The sequence below is a fragment of the Motacilla alba genome, chromosome 2 (genome assembly GCF_015832195.1).
Source record: "Motacilla alba alba isolate MOTALB_02 chromosome 2, Motacilla_alba_V1.0_pri, whole genome shotgun sequence".
NCBI lineage: Eukaryota > Metazoa > Chordata > Aves > Passeriformes > Motacillidae > Motacilla > Motacilla alba.
The window spans coordinates 53,712,063-53,728,893 of NC_052017.1; the positions used below are offsets into that span (position 1 = coordinate 53,712,063).

The 16,831-nt window shown below is 35.8% G+C and overlaps 1 protein-coding gene across 5 annotated transcripts in view; it reads right to left on the reverse strand.

The window, feature by feature from the left end:
- Positions 1 to 16,831, reverse strand: part of POU6F2 (POU class 6 homeobox 2) — a 311,090-nt gene that overhangs the window by 257,239 nt on the left and 37,020 nt on the right. The window lies entirely within an intron of this gene.

The window sequence follows — 16,831 nt, forward strand, 5'->3', positions numbered from 1 at the left end:
ACATGAACCTGTTTACCAAATTACAAGCGCTCCTTCATAAGCCTGCCAGTTTTATAACTTGTCTTTTTTGTTGTTTAATATTTGCTCAGTTTCTATTTTGAATAGCCCTTAAACACAAGGCCTCTCCTTCCAGATGATAATGCTACATGTGTTAAAAGATCCTTCTAGAACCTACAGTATGCTCTTATCAGTGTAATCCTCTGGTCTCCATGAGAAGAAAAAGCCATAACCTATTTGAAATTAAGAAACACAAAAAAATACTCCATGGCATACTTGAGTTAGTCTTTCCAAGGTGTAAAATTTCTTACTAGGATTTCTACCACAAAGCAGTCAAATGACAATAGTTTGGCTCAACCAGAAATTTAGATATGATATTATATGCAGTTTGTCTATATTTTCATTTTTCAGGCTTCGTCAACCGTGCACATGCTAGAAATTACTTTGGGTGAAAATATCAAAGCCAAAATTCAGCTGAAATTGCTTTCTTTTAGAAATCAGCACATCTAGAATCACACCAAAACCAAACTTACAATAGCTTTTAAATATTGATCAGGTATGAGAGAGAAACTTGACCAGGCTGCATAGAAGGGACTCAGAGTGATTGAAAGAAGCTCTTTGTTAAACAAAAACTTAATTTTACATAGCACATCAGGATTTTCATGACATAAAACAAAGAAACCATTAACTTGAATTTTTGACGATCAGAGCACAGGTTAAATAGTAACCCAGCTCACTGCTTAATTCAATTACTTGCATTTGGTCTAGGAAGACCCAAATCAAGATTCATCTGTAGTCAGCCCTGGAGACTTGGCTACATGAGGAAAATTTCTTCCTATTTCAGTATGGATCTCTTCCTTAGCTCTCACCAGAAATTCTATCAAACACCCACAATGTAATACCTTCAAAAGAAACTTTGTTGAAATGAGTACAAATCCATTATAGTGCAATGAAGCCACATTTTCCAGTGAGAACTCTTTTTTCCCAAAGATTTTTAAAGTAATATTACTTTAGCTCCAGTTTCATCCAGGTTATTAACTGAATGCCAGTTTTAAAATGGTTATAATTTATAATACAATACATGGTAATAACCTAGACCAGTTTGGAAGTTCAGTATCTATTTTTTGAAAATATTTTTAAATCCTTTACAAATACAGTTAAAACACTGAAACAAATCATACCAAGCAAATCATGATTTCACTAGAATATCACAGTCAAAAATTGATGAAAAGTCTTCAACCCAAAACTGCTCCTTTTTATCTTGAAGCAAGTCTGCTTTAATTTTTACTTCCTAAACAAGACTGATGACAAATCTGAATCTAAACTTAGGATAGCTCAACATCAATTGTATATATTATGTAGTTAATAAGTTAGTCTGCTCTTCATGGAGCTTCTCATAATACAGCGCATTTGAATTTCAGTGACAAGTATGGGAAATTATATCTTTTCTGGCATTTCTACTCATATCATACTTTCTAGAGGTGGAGCTGCAGATTTTCTTTTATCTGCTCTAAACATGGAATAGAAAAGCAATGATGCCCATCTTTTGAAGAAACTGAAAGCCTCTCCCGATCTAAGGCTCACAGACAAGAATGTTGTTTTCTTGTTTCTGGATACCAGAAAATGCACTGCAGCTTCCAGGTTAGGAGGAAGAATCCCAAATAGTTTTCCTATCATTTTTCTATGTTGAAATAATATGACAACAAAACCCGCTGCTACAGCTGCTAAACATACTTAATAATGCCACAAATACTGCGGATCAATAATGCAACGCTTTTTATATTTCCCCAGCCTTTCTCATTGATGAATGAGTGCAATTTTTTTTTAATCATTAAAAAGATCTTCAGGGTTACTTTTGTTCATATCAGGTCTTCATCAACACCTGGGTACCATATATTTCTTTTTACATTGTAGACCACAATATATTAATTTCTAATTAAATGTATTACTAATTTAACATGCCTTCAATTATCACACAGCTTTATATTTCTAATGCAATTTGCATAAGGACTTAAAGAACTTGAAGCCCAAAGGGCGCTTCACCTTTTTATCATTAGCCTTAATCTGCTGGAAGTTGCAGGTATACTTATAAACTCCCCAAGGCAGGGAGTGTCACCCAAGGTAGGATGTGTCACACAGCACGCACAGCAATAGTATTATGTGTTGGACATATGGGAGGATCTCTTCAATACAAAGCAGTTTTTCTGTTTAATGCTTTACAACAGGAAAGCAGCAGAACATTTACCAATCATTTTAGCTGCAACTACAGTAACTGGATTATCAATAAACAATGAATGAAGCATTTCCCAGACCTGCTGATATTTTCTAACATGAACAGTCCTGTTCTTTATTAGCTACTGTTTGGCTGGGGGAATTTTTGGAGGGTTTGTTGTTCTTTTAACAAAAAAAAATTGCCATACAATAATTTTCCATTAGCTCCCTATTTTTTTCTTGAGGAAACTCCTTTGAAACAAACAATATTTTAAGGAAGGAAAAATCAGATCAGAGAGTAAATCAAAACATGCAACTATAGCAACACGCTGCTAACACCTGGTTTTTGCAAACTGGCCAACATCACTGGGCTGCTCAGTTTCACCCTAAAAGAGCAACTATCACTGCTCTGCTCAGAGAACAGTCACAAGCATTGTTGCTTTCCTTCTGTTTTAACAGGAGAAAAATATTTCCAAAGATCCTATTATTGTTTATGACATGTATGTCTAATGTATCAAAATATATGCATATAAATATTACATATATTATAAAGTTTTTAGCCGGCCTGATTCCTTCCCAATTGAGCCTTTTGAATTGCTGCCATCTGCTTCAACAGGGACAAACATGTACTCAATCCTCCTCATGAAAAATCACTGAGCTCTAATTAAGGGCACTGATTTTCTCATAACTGAAATCAATAACAAGATATCAATAGGTAACCCTAAATGTAGTTTAGTTATTTAAAAAAAAAAGGTCAACATAATCTCATAATACTATTTATCTCAAATTACTTTTTAAACTACTTTTTTAACATATTACAAACTTTACGTTTTTTTAAAAACAACTAATAAATATCATTTTTGAAAATAAAAGTTTTCTTAAATTATTATTTAAAAACATGGCATAATTTGCACATTTTTTTCTTTTGTTAATATGCAAAACCCATGTACAAATATGCAAATCATTACTATAACTGCTTTGGTAACATTAGCATCCCAAAAATGAATATTAATAAGCCATTAATAACTTCAGAGTGATTAAAATACAAAAATAGAGCAAAAAATGCAAAATATGAGTTTTGATCACAATCTCACAATTTTTGTTCATTATAAATTATTTTCACATGTCAGTCCAAATGGAAATTGATACTGTATGTTTGGTATTTATATTTGAAAAAAGTATCCTTGCTTTGTACTGAAAGGAAAAGTTAATTCCTATGTCCATATTTATCATTAGTTTTCTGAACCTAGAGACTATATGTATTTATAGCATGCAATATGCAAAACCAGCAAAACTAAAGAGCCACTTGGGTTTCCTACAGCAAGCCTGAGTATACTAGCACAGCTGCAAGATCATTCAGTGTTCAAAACACCTTTGACCTTTCTGTTAGTCCTCTTATACCAAAAAATAGTCTTTCCTTTGTGGGACAGGAAGTTTGCCATGGGATGCTTATAATAGGAGGGTTTGCCTCTTGGAGGCTCAGTTTTGCCACTGAAGCATTGCCAGGCAAGTCACCTAATCCCTATAGATTTTTTAACAAATTTGCAAAGGAGAGAGCAGGGCAAGGGTGTCTATTTTGACTTTCAAGCCTTTCTGAAAAATTTGCATAAGTAATCTACCCCATCCTCACAGAGTCTTTACTGAATTCTTTCTTGCTCTATGCTTTCCTAAGGTTTAATAATATCTAACTTAGAGTTTAATGAAAACTAACTTTCCTCAAACTACACTCACAAACTTTTAATTATATTCACTGCTAGAACAATTTCCACTCTATTTAAGTGGACCATTAATAATTTCATCAATTTGTTCCTTTTGTTAACCTACTCCTTTAGTGATTTATCTGCTTTTGGTACCTACAGATATCCATTTTCTCATGTGTTGAACAAATAATCTAGCAATGCATACTTCACCAATTTATTCCTTACATCAAGAAAAATCCATGTCTCATTTCTTAACCTGATGGCACTTCTGATACATTTCACAGAGCTGCTGCAGATCTTGATTGTACCTGTCAAACTCAACGCTGGTACATCAAAGGGTCTTCCAGGAGTAAAAGATACTTTCTCCTTGCTCTCTTGGTACTCAGACTGCTGCACTGCATGCCTCCAGTCTCCCAGCATAAGGAGTTCAAGAAAAATTAGGAAAGCAGATCTTCATTGCAGAGAAGGAAGGCAAGAAAATAAGACAGGAGTTCATGTCTGCTGTGATCAGACCCTATCCTGCTACATTACTTTTTCTTTTCTTCCTACTACTGCACTTTCCTCAGGAATATTCTCTTTCCAAGCAGTTATCAATATGACTACCCTTAAAGCCACAGTAAGTGGTTCTTATTTTTTAAACCTATTGAAATGTTTTTCCAATACATTTATTTCTGCTTGTGGTTACAGCAGTTTTTCCCTCTTAAAGATTTGCATTGTTTGGTGAGCTATTACATCTAGGAGCCAAGCACACATACAACTACTAACTCACTCCCCTCTCCCACAGGATAAGGAGAAAACAAACAGAGGGAGACATTGCTTGTGGATCAATATAAAGACAGTTTGATAAGGGAAACGTAACATGCATATGCAAGCAAACCAAAATAAGGAAGTTTTAGCATTACTTCCCATTGACAAGCAAATCCCAGGGCAGTGAAGCTTCAGTGTGCATAACAGCTACCTGAAAAGATAAACACCATAGACACAAATAACCCAAATTCCTCCTTCTTTCTCCTTGCTTTTAATGCTGAACACTACATCATATGTATGGAATATCCCTTTGGTCATTGGGGTCAGATATCCCAACAGTATCATTAATGCCACTCTACATATCATAGAATTGAACAATTTGGATTTGAAGACACACTAAGATCATCTAGATCAGATTGCTTAGTGCTCCAGCTAACCTGGCCCTAAACATTTCCAAGACATGGAGTATCCACAACTTCTGTTTGCAACGTGTTCTGATGCCTCACCACTCCCATGGTAAAGAATTTTTTCCTACTATCTGATCTAAGCCTATTCTCTTTCAGTTTGAAGTCATTTCCCCTTCTCCTATTGCAACAAACTTGTAAATTGTCTTCTCCAGGGAGGCTTTACAGAGAGACTATCCTTTCCCAGCTTCTTCCCAGAACTGCACAAGCACTGTTCTGTGATAGCCAAAACACTGGGGTTTTAGTTTTTTCAGTACTGTTTTAGTCACAAATCCAAACACAGCATCATATGTGCTGCTACAAAGCAATTTGCCTCCAGCCAGCCAACCCCAGTACTATGATTCAGATCTACAACTTAGGAAAAGGAGTGGAGGACCCACACAGCTGTGACACTGCTTGAGCTCCCTTTTCACACAGACAGGTAGCTCTGCTCAACTCACAGGCCTGACAGTCCCAGTTCATGTATCCTTGTTATAATCTGATTCCAACCTAAAACATTACTCTGAAGATTGCTGAAGAGAAATCTTGGCAAAATAAAAGCATAAGCAAAGAGACTTAGGCAAGCAGCAAATAAATATAAGTGGCTACATGTGGGGTAAGAAAAATTAAACTATACCCTTTTTTTTCCCTTTTCTTTTTTGGTTTTAGACCAAACTCTTATTCACAGGTTAAAATCAGCTTTCATATTTACTTTTACCCACATTTACTTCATTTATTTATTTGTTGGGTTATTTAAGTATTTCTCAGCACTACAGTATCAGAATGCTTAGTCATATACTTTGATCTCTGTGTTTTCATGCAAGCTGGAGTGTCCTCAGAATTCATGTGGATATTAAAATGTTCTCTTTTACCATAAAACCAAGTTGGTGGGTGATTACTTCAATGTGACACCTTGTATAAGCTTACCATCACGCCTTTACTTTAAACATTGTAAGTCAATGAAATTATATTGCAGACATTGACAACACATACAATTTTGCCTGTTTGATATCCCATTACTGCAATAGCAGCAGCAATGGTTTTTGAAAAAGCTTTTTCTCCCCAATAAGCATGTGCTACCAATTTTGTGCTCACAAGTAGGGCATCTTCCTAGGGAGCACAATAAGGCCACTTAAGCGACTATCACAAAATATTTGCTTGTTACCAGGAGAATGTAAAGTAGTACACCCACAGGCCTACATAGGGGATTACTAGTAAAAGATAACCAGCAATTCCTACATGGAATCAAAACACTTCTACTCAAAATTGATTCACTTATGCAGTCAAAATAGCAAAAATATTAAATGTTCTCAGACTTGATACTTAGCCAGGATACGAGATCAGTTTTGTAGCACCAAGATATGTGCACAAATATTACCTATGTAACTCACCAAAGTACAGCAGAAAAGACAAACTGTAGTCTCCACGTAAGTAACACTGTTGGGCTCAAAACTACCTCTTCATGTGGGAAGAAGAAATACATAAGAGAAATACATAAGCTTTGAACTCAAAGGGAATACTTTGGAGGGCAAGGGGAAAGGGGAGAAATCCCAATTTTAGAGGACTGTGAGTATTAAGCATTGAATACCAATCTCATTCTATTTCAAGACCAAGTGTTGTATGGAATAGACGTTAATAAAGGAAGGAAAAATCTAAAGCCGCAATAAAACAAAAAAAAACCAAACCAAACCAAAACAAAACAAAAACAAAAACCTAAACAAAAAAAAAAACACTCACAGACTGCTTTTTGGTTTTCTAAGGTCATGTATTCAGTGTGAAGAAGCATTGAATTCTGTTCCATGTATCAGTTAAAGAAAAGCTACTGAGATGCTATGCTATAACCCACTCAGATTAATCAGCAACTCACCATGGATTGGGGTGCATTAACATGAATTGCATGCTTAAGCAGCAATTCCCTGGACTTCATCACATCAAAATCTGCCTTATCTAGTAGTTTAAAGCATTTATAATTTTAGAAGTCTCTCACAGCCAGATGTACAAAGCTTCGCTCAGGGGACTGTTCCCAACTCTACATCATTTCCCAACCTGTCTGATTCCAGCAGACGGAGTAATAGGAGGACAGATAATCTAACCGTACAAACAGTTGAACAAATTGTTCAACTGGGCTGGTTTTCTGAAGAAAAGTTCTAGCCACAGACTTCCACTATTTTTCATTATGTTATTACAAACAAGAAGAGAAAACAAAATGGGAATGTGCACTTATGAAGAGAATGTGCACTTATGAAGATAAATTGTTAAATGAAAGTGCATTAGGTTCCACCTCTCTCTCACAACTACTATCACAAGTAAGGTAAAGCTTTGGAAAGACACACACTTTCTTTAATATCAAAGGGATCTGGAAGACCACAAACAAAGAGTTATCACATGAAGAAGTGACAACACAAGTGAACACTTATGCTGGGCTTCCAACCCCAATGTTTAGTGATCATTCCATGTGACCTGTCTCACTCCATCTATATAGTTTCTTTCTCCTACATGAACTAGTGTCTGTATAGAACCCTAGCAGTCTTTTAAGAAAAGATGACAACATACTAAAAAGCACTAAGAGAAGCCCAACCAGATATCTTAAATTTGTTGTGACAGAGTAACTGAACTGCTGTGATAAACACAAAGCCATATTTATACTGTGGTTAAATTATGGCTTTAAGATATTGTAGTCATTTATCTATATCTGAAGGGTATAAAATGGTCCTTCAAGCATGTAACCTTGGACTAATCATACATACTGAAATCAAGATAAGTAGAAAAAGCACTTCTGTTTGTGACATTTAAAGATCTACTGGTCAGAGAAACGTGTAACACAGGAATGCACAGTTGTGCACAGTTGTGGTGTCTTCCAATCTATAACACCAAAAGTCTTTCACCTCAAACTTGCTCTGAATCAGATAAATACTTTTTGCATCTTGTGAAAAGTGTAAAACACTGCACTGACAATGAATGTAAAAGGTAAAGAACATATTGGTTTGTGTTTATTTTCCTCTCCAAAAGTAATTAAAAAATTTGCTGGGTTTCCCTGTAAATGTCTCTACAGACTTAACCTAGGATCTCACTATCAAAGGGGGTTCTCTCCTGCCTTGTATATGATGTTAACATCATTAACAAGTTATGACCTCAGTAACACCTATTCTACACCTTTTGCCTTCACTAGGATTCTTCAAGTGTAATTCAGCCCTCCATTTAAGGCAATGAGATTGAAAATGCGCACAAGAAAGTGGAACACGGTTTGTAACATTGTTGATGACAATGCACAGCTGAGTCCCTTTTAGAATCCCAGTTGGAGTCATAGATACAATAATAAAATCATACTTTCTGTAGTATGCGTACACTGCACAGGTTTACACTAGTACAACATTTTTAACAAAGGACAATAACATGCATAGATATTACCCAGAAAACAATTTCAGCTTGGAGCATAAAAATCATAATTTCACATCCAAGTCACATTTTTATCTCCCTGTACTGCTCCAAATCCCATTGCTTTGGCTTGCACCATTTCTTTGCAAGAAAAAAAAATTAACAAACCTGATACATTCTAAATACCAAAGAGAAAAACTTACACTAAACTTTGGGAAAATCTGTCAGGAAATTCCTGCTTGCAACTCAAAAGGACAGGGGTAAAAACTTATTACTAATATGCCTCCAGTTTCCTTGTAGCTCAAGAAAACTTATTACCAACACTGAATATCCTTATATAATGCGAAAATATTTAACACGCTCGAGCTTAAGTCTACCAAAAGAAATAAACTGTGAGCAAATAACATTATAACTAAATATACCTAGTCTGAGAGTGATAGCAAAAGATTTTAAAATCATAGAATTTTCAGGGAGCTAGAAAGAAAGTTTGGCTTAGTAGGCCCTGGGAAAATGTTAAAGGTAGGCCCTGGGAAATGTTAGGCCTTGTATTTGCTAGATCATGTGAAACTGCACCTGTGTAGTCAGTATATGATAAATGACATAATTGTTAGATGTAATTAGATTTATTTATTGTTTAAAGAATCATGAGAAGCTATGTTAGGGGTTTGAGGGGGATCATGAGAAATCCATGCTTGGATGAAATCAATGTATACAATAGAACAATGTAAGTTTAATAATTAATATGTAAGTTATATAACGATAGAGTATTAAAACACGTTCTTCCCGAACCCATGGCAGCGTCTGTGTCCCCTGACACCCAGAACTCTGCAATAAAAACACCTGCATATAATCATTCTGTGATTATGTGTTCCTGAACGCTAACAAGGGGAGCTCCTACTCTACATTCTCAACAACTTCTGGAGAGCATTCAGATCAGGTACTGTAATGAAACCCAGAAAAACTTCTCCAAAAGGAGAAGCTTCTCAAAGTGCTGAACAACTAGAATGGATCACTGACTTGGAAGAAAGGATTGAAAACCTTAAAAACAATAGACTTCAGCCTAGAGACTTCACTTCTTATGTCAAATTTTGAAAGCTTGAGGTAAAGGCAAACATCAATGGCGTGCGTGAAGACTAAACAAATTTGCCAGATATGTACTTCCCAAGAGAAAACTGGAGGAGCTCTGACCTGTTCACAGTGACCGTACTGCCATCCAGAGGTAGACTGCAGCTTAAAACTAAAGGAAGTTGTCTTGAATTGGCATGAAGCAAAGACCTCCTTTTGGTCAACATTGCAGACTCCAGTTCTCAGGGAACCATACAAGTGATGTGGCAGTTGATTTCTGCAAGGTCCTGAGGTTTATCCACTGTTCCAAACATGCATTTTTGGCAGTATAGCCTCCAAGCATGTTTTTTTTTAGTTTGGATTTTCAGAAAAGGGAATTAACTCCATATCAGCAGTCTCATTCTTCAGGATGGTTAAAAGCATGCACACAAAACTCTATGGGGGAGAATTACTGTTGGTCTACAAAAACCCCAAACCAATTAATAGCATGAAAAGAAGTGGGGACATGGCTTTTATTAAAGTGTTCAAGACAGTCTGAGATTTTTTTTGGACAGTAACCTGAGAGACATGGGCATCTTACTGAGTCTAACCAAGAGATCTAGTTAATGGAGAATTTCAGGAAATAAGATTGGCATTCATACCTTTCCTTTTCAGACTTCTGGGGTGAATTTTTCAGTTTATAAAGGGAAAGACAAAAAATGGAGGACTACATCCCTTTCTTTTTATCTCATTCGGCAAGTAGAAGGAACTTAGAGATAAAATGGCAGAGATCATTTAGACCATAGGAGGAGAAGGTAGAAATTAGACAGCATAAAAAGAGAGCTGATCCAAGTCCAGTTCTTGACTGTGGTCCTAAACCTGACCATTACAATATATTTGATGCTTGCATCTGGTACCAGTGATTAAGGGGTGGATACATAGATTGTTTATCCAGGTGAATACAAGTGCATTCTTACCTCTTGACCTAAACTGAGAACAGAGTCATTGCAATAAACATCTATTGTTGAAATATGCAGTAAGGTATCCTACATTTTTACATTAAAAATCAAGACACTTTTACATTAAAAATCGTACATTAAAATCAAGAAATGCAAAGTATGTAATAATTTTACAACCTTCTTAATATAGATTTGCCTGCATGGAATTCTTAAAACTGAAAAATTTAATTTAAAAGGTAATAGGAGATGAATATTTGACTGATGAAACAAACAACACAAGTCACAGAAGACATTCCTACTCCATGCGGTACATTAGTTTCAATAATCTCATTCTGTAGAATGGAGGATTGACATATAGAGGTATCTATACTACTACCAATAGTTTATAGACTTTTAGCATAAGTGTGTCAAGTTGGTCAGATGGAAAAAGCAAAGGGCATTGAATAATTACTTGGATTTCAAACATGATAATACATGTATACAAATACATCCTCAAGAAAAAATATTTTGTCTGCTTGTTATCCACAGCCAACGCCACTGAAAACTCTAGAGAGATGAAGAAAGAATTCACTCTGGATGAGGACAATCAATCAAAATCTTCTCTGAAACTAGATATGCCATCAGAACAGATCAATAAATGCTACATGTTGATCTAAATCAGTAGAATCATGAAGAAAGCATCAAAATGATACATATATACATATTAACTACTGCACATGTGTATTCATTCAAATAGCAATTCTAAACAAAACTTTGTTTTGTTTTTATTGACACATGCCCATACATAAGCTGACATTGACCAAGACGCTCTTACTGCTCTATCAACCTGAAATTCTGCAAGAGAAAGAAACACAGAAGTGAAATATTAATGGAAGTGGGATTTTCCTTGCAATAGCCTCAATAAATATGTCGGTCAGAAGAAAAAAATAGGTCAAAAATAGAAAGCTTGTATCTCCAATATCAAAGAAAAGAATGTTTGTGTCAAATCTATTGGAGAAATTGCCAAGAATGGTTCATCTGTGTGAAAATATGATCCTTGTAATGCTGCTAAGATCAGCGAGACCTAGGACGACATGTTGAATAAGCAGGTTGCAGAAGTTAAAAATATCCATGGAAAGCTTTAATTTACATGTCTGCTTTCCAGTATTTTAAAATGGGTAGGAGAGAAAAGTGTAAAAAATTGCTTTTTAGGATCGTTCGTTAGTTAATATAAAAAGGAAAGTATATTATATGTGAATATTAAGGTGAAGTCCTTATAAATTACATTCACTATTTTCCCAGTGTGCAAAATTTTTCATTTGAATTATCTGTTTCCTCAGTCTTGGATCATTAGTATTTCTTTTCCTTGTGGTCCACATGCTCCTGCTGTTCTATGCACAGTTCATCTTCCAACCTTCCTCACTCAGAATGATAAAGTAAAATGAAATATACAGTACATTTAAACCAGAGAATTGAAAAACCATCTTTTTATTAGCCTCATATGTAAGGCCTTATCAGGGAATCATGCCTTAATTCACCACCTAATTCTGCAAAAATCTTTGCATAGAAACCCAGTTGCCTCTGCTCCTTCTTTTGCAAGCAGGAACTTTACTATAAAACTCAAAAACATTTTCATGAGTGAACACTTGAGAACTTAAACCAGTTGGAGGTGGCTGTAAAAATCAGCTGATGTCTCTGAGGAGGTCAAAAGAGGCTGCATAGGCTTAACTCAAAGTAAGTACTCTAAAGGGCAGCAGCCATTTTATCTACTGCAAAACACATAATTTAACTCTCAGTGACTCGTCAGTGAGAATCATGCCAGACCTCTTGTCCAAAAAAGGTACACACCTCAATAGTGGCTAAATAAAGGTAGTTGTTCTACAAATTAACAATGGAATTTTTATGTGCCATTGTTTTTCACCTTCCTATATTTGCAACCAAAGCAAAAAGAGAAATACTTTACTCAAGTGTGTCCACAGAAAAAATTAACAGATGTTTTGGTACTTTCTTTCTACCCCTTTTCCATATGACCTTCCAATCTATCACAGGTTGTGCTATTGTTTGAGTTTTATATAAGCTACCTGCAATTGCTTACTCTTTCCATTAACTGCTAGAGACCCTAGTTTTCCAGTGCAATGTGCTTACTGCAATGGGCTTTTATTGTCAATATTTTCTTTTAAAAATCCAACTAATTCATTAACTTCTATCTTTTATCAAAGAGACTTAACTAGAAAATGTTTAACATATCCCAATATGCAACACTAAGGACATTAAGAGAAGAAGCAAATACAAAAAAAAATTTCAGGTAAACAGAAATTCTGCTTGAATTTTAAATGACCCTTCTAGCAGAAATCAGATTAAGGCAGAAGCTTAAGTTGTCTTCTGTACACCTACTCTTCTTTGCAGCATTTTTCAGAATCCAGCAAACAAATTTAGACCTGAACTGTAAAAAAACTACAATTTCTAATGATCTTCTCACAAAACTGCAATTACTCTGAATCTAACATATTTATGTGAAAAAGTCTGTCAAAGTCCTGGTTTGTTTCTTTGGTTTGAGATTGTTTGGGATTGTGTTGATGGACTACATTTAATGTATTAACTGTAATTAAAAAGACATTTTTAATAATAGATTGAAAAATGCAGTGGGTTGGGTTTGCTGCTTCCCCCTTTCCTCCCTCATCGACACTGGTGGGCATTCACTTATGCAGCAATGTGGGATAAACCGTCTCTAATATCTGAACACTTCAATTTGTGAAATAGAATCTCAGAAAACACTTTATTTCTCTGAAATCTACTGAAAGACAACAGCTGTGGGAGCGGGGCAGAAGCATATTTAGCTATTTTAGCTTTCAAAACCATACAATCAGATCATTTAAATCCCAGATTTAAGTGGCTTTCTCATTTACAAAGCGCAGTCCGATAGCTGACTTGCTTTGAAATTGAAAACAGTGTCATGACATGGATCTGTTAGAGCAGTGTAAATTTGGAACAATTCCATCAACTTCAAAGTAGTTAAAATCATATACATTGGTGATTAGAAAATGGCCTATAATTTGCTTTAATTCCTTAACTATTTCAAGACAGAGATAAACCTCCTTCATATCAGTCAATTATTTACTGTCACTAATGTTACAGCTATGTCAGACTCACTGGTCATATTCTTCCTGATTGCTTCCCTCTTCCTACAGAAATCACTGTTTACAATAAAGGCAAAACAATGTATGATCTTTCACCTTTCTGGAAACTTTAGGGATAAAATTATCAAAGCAATCCTGTACCAATTATCCACTTACTACTCAGAAGAATGAAGCTTCTTCACCAAAGGCAGGTAAGAACTTGTTTTAATCTGTGGAAATGTGAACCATTTCTAAAGAAATTAAGGAATTGACTACAATGAGTATAGAGGACTGGGAAATTATTAGTAGAATGTATTTTTTTTTTATAGAACAGGTAAATCCCACATGATTTTGAACCAAATGATTAAGTAGTTCTCTAATCATATTTTAAACGTTATCTAAATGCCAGGCAATTACAATTGACAGAAACAGAATAAAAACTCAGTGTAATTAACATTCAAAGTAGCTGCTAATTTGTCCATTTATTCGCAGCTCATGCAACTTCATAATAGAGTTTGTCAGATTAAACTGTTTAGATATGCAGTATTTGTGCCAGCAGTTATTAAAACAAACAACACATTTACAGTACATCTTTCTCTCAATCTGCTCAAGCTGAGCAAAAGCATATTTGAAGCTCCGAGACTCACACACAGAGTCCACTTTAAATAGAAAAATCTCATTGATTGCATGAAACTCAGGTCTCATTTTTGTCCATCGATCCCCTTGGTGACCTTCTACAGCATCAAAGCCCAGAGCGAACCCAATCTGACCCCGACTTTATGTGCATTATTATATTGAGAGACAGGAGCTACTTACAGTCCATGCCATTGTCTCCGTAGATATGTAATAAAGTATTCTAGAACTGCTCCTGCAGAGAACACTTCATGCACTCGGCATTTCCTTTTCTCTGTCTCTGTCTCTCTCTCTCCCCTCCAATCTTAAAATTCTTCTCTTTGCTGTGCTGAATGTTTTTTGGGTTTTTTTCCCCGTCCAGTGGACAGCTCAAATGAGCAACTTCAGACTTTGACTAATACTCACATAACTCTCAGTAAACAACATCCTTCACACAGATCTATAACTAATAATAATGCTCTTTATTAAGCTCTCCTGTGAAACAATATGTCTAATAAAAGCTGCTCTCCATGCTGTTTTAATTATAATAAATCACCTTCATTATGATGCATACTTCAATATAACATGCCTAATGCTTAGCTACCTGGGATACTACAATAATGAGGATAGAGAGTAGACATCTTGAAGAAAGTTATTTACACACACTGAAAAATTCTACAGTACCGTACTGCTTTGCAACATGAATTTCAACAACTTTTATCTTACCTTACTGTTTATAACATCAGAGATGAGAAGAACCAACTCCCCTCAAAAATGCTGTTTACACAAATAACAGGACCTTGAATACATCCACTAGCATGGAAAAATAAGTCCTTGCAGTGCAATCATTTCTCTATAAATGTATAAAAGTATTTTACCACCCTGTGCAACAAATCAGTGATGAGACTATAGGCAGTTGTGTGCCGGTACCTAGGGATTTCATGTCAAAGTCAACTTCCTTGGCAATCCCTAGAGAACTGCGCTCTGCACATTCTCGTGAAAGGTGTGAAAATCTGATTTTCTAAAATGGATCAGTAATTCTCTATGAAGGGGAAAAGGATCAATAAATCTTTGCTAAGTAGATTGTAAAGGAAAAATTATTCTTTCAGTGACAGTACATTAGGATCCTCCAAACAATCTCAATAAACTAAAGACATAGCATTTCTCCAGAAGCTACTTTTGACTTCTGATATATTTTCGTAATCTCTGATCATTCTGCAATGCACATACATTTATATTTGCTAAGCAATGTTCCATGTTGATGTTGATTTATGAGTGGATGCCATTATGCTCGGCTGTGAGTAGAAGAAGAAAATTATTAGCTGCTTGTAACCTGATAAATGTGATACAAGGAAATGCCATTACAACCATGCAGTAACATATAGTTTGTTACTATATCTCTCTGTACCTACACAAATATTCTGTACTTTGTACTTTGTATGTATACATCTACACATACACACTAATACGCAGTACATTGTGTATATCTATATGATTTTTTGTACATGTGCAAATGTATACATGCAACATACATAGGTACATTTTCAGGCACTGAGAGTTAATTATAAGGTATATAGCAACTGAAACTCTACTAGGCGTTTCACAGACCTGAAAGGTGTCCATCCAGTTACTGCAGTAGCACATGCCATCTGGCACTTACACTATCAAATTGTATAGTCATGTTACACCTAAATATGTGATTTCTACATAGAAGCAGAGTAGCATTCACCTGAAGACAGCATGATAATTCAGTTTACAGAGAGCAGTCAAAATATATTGCCAAGTCAGAAGTGGGCTATGCACGCAAGCAGAGGAATTTATTTGTCCTTTTTACACAATCTGTTTTTCCTGCTGCAGAGAGTAAGATGATCCTGCCAGAAGTGTCTGTAGTGTTGTTTTTGCAGCAGTGGTAATATGCACAGTGTGGGCACTTAAATGTCCATTCCAATTCTAAATGCCAGTGCCGGTATGAAACTTAACATGCTGGGTTGCATTTCTATTCCTGGTGCTCCCAGCACACAAGTATTCTGGGTGGTAATCTTTGAGGGGATGCATGCTGAGGAGAGGAAAAAAGAGCTTTGTCCCTCTCCCTATTGCTCTGAAACCTGAAAGGAGAGGAGGCAGCCTCTGCAGCCCAGAGAAATCTACAGTCTGGAGACCAGGCTCTCTCTTGCAAGTAGGCTTTGGTACAAACACAGAAGATCATGTCTAAAAAACCAGAATAACATGAGAAACTAAATATGATAGGAAGGCACAGGCAGGAAAAATTTTGAGTTCATCACTCAAACTGCCTCATGCTTGACAGAGCACCCACAAAGGACGGGGCGTTTCAAGCCTATTTGTAGTTCTGAATGTTTTAAGATGCAGAACTAACAAAGCTAATTACATCCTGAAAACCAATGCACCTGAAAAAGTTTCTCTGGCCTTTTTCAGATTGTGGAATGAAGGCAGAAACCATCAATTTTATAGCCAGAAGATCCAATGCTTTGTACACTTCCACAGTTCAAGGAAACTGCACACAATCTCCTAAATCATTTAAGCTTTTCTTTTTGTTTTTTGTGGGGTTGTTTTGTTTTTATAAATTGGGCAACATAAACAAGAGTGCTTGAGAATAGGTCCTAGGTCCCAAAGTTCTCGCTGAGTAGAAG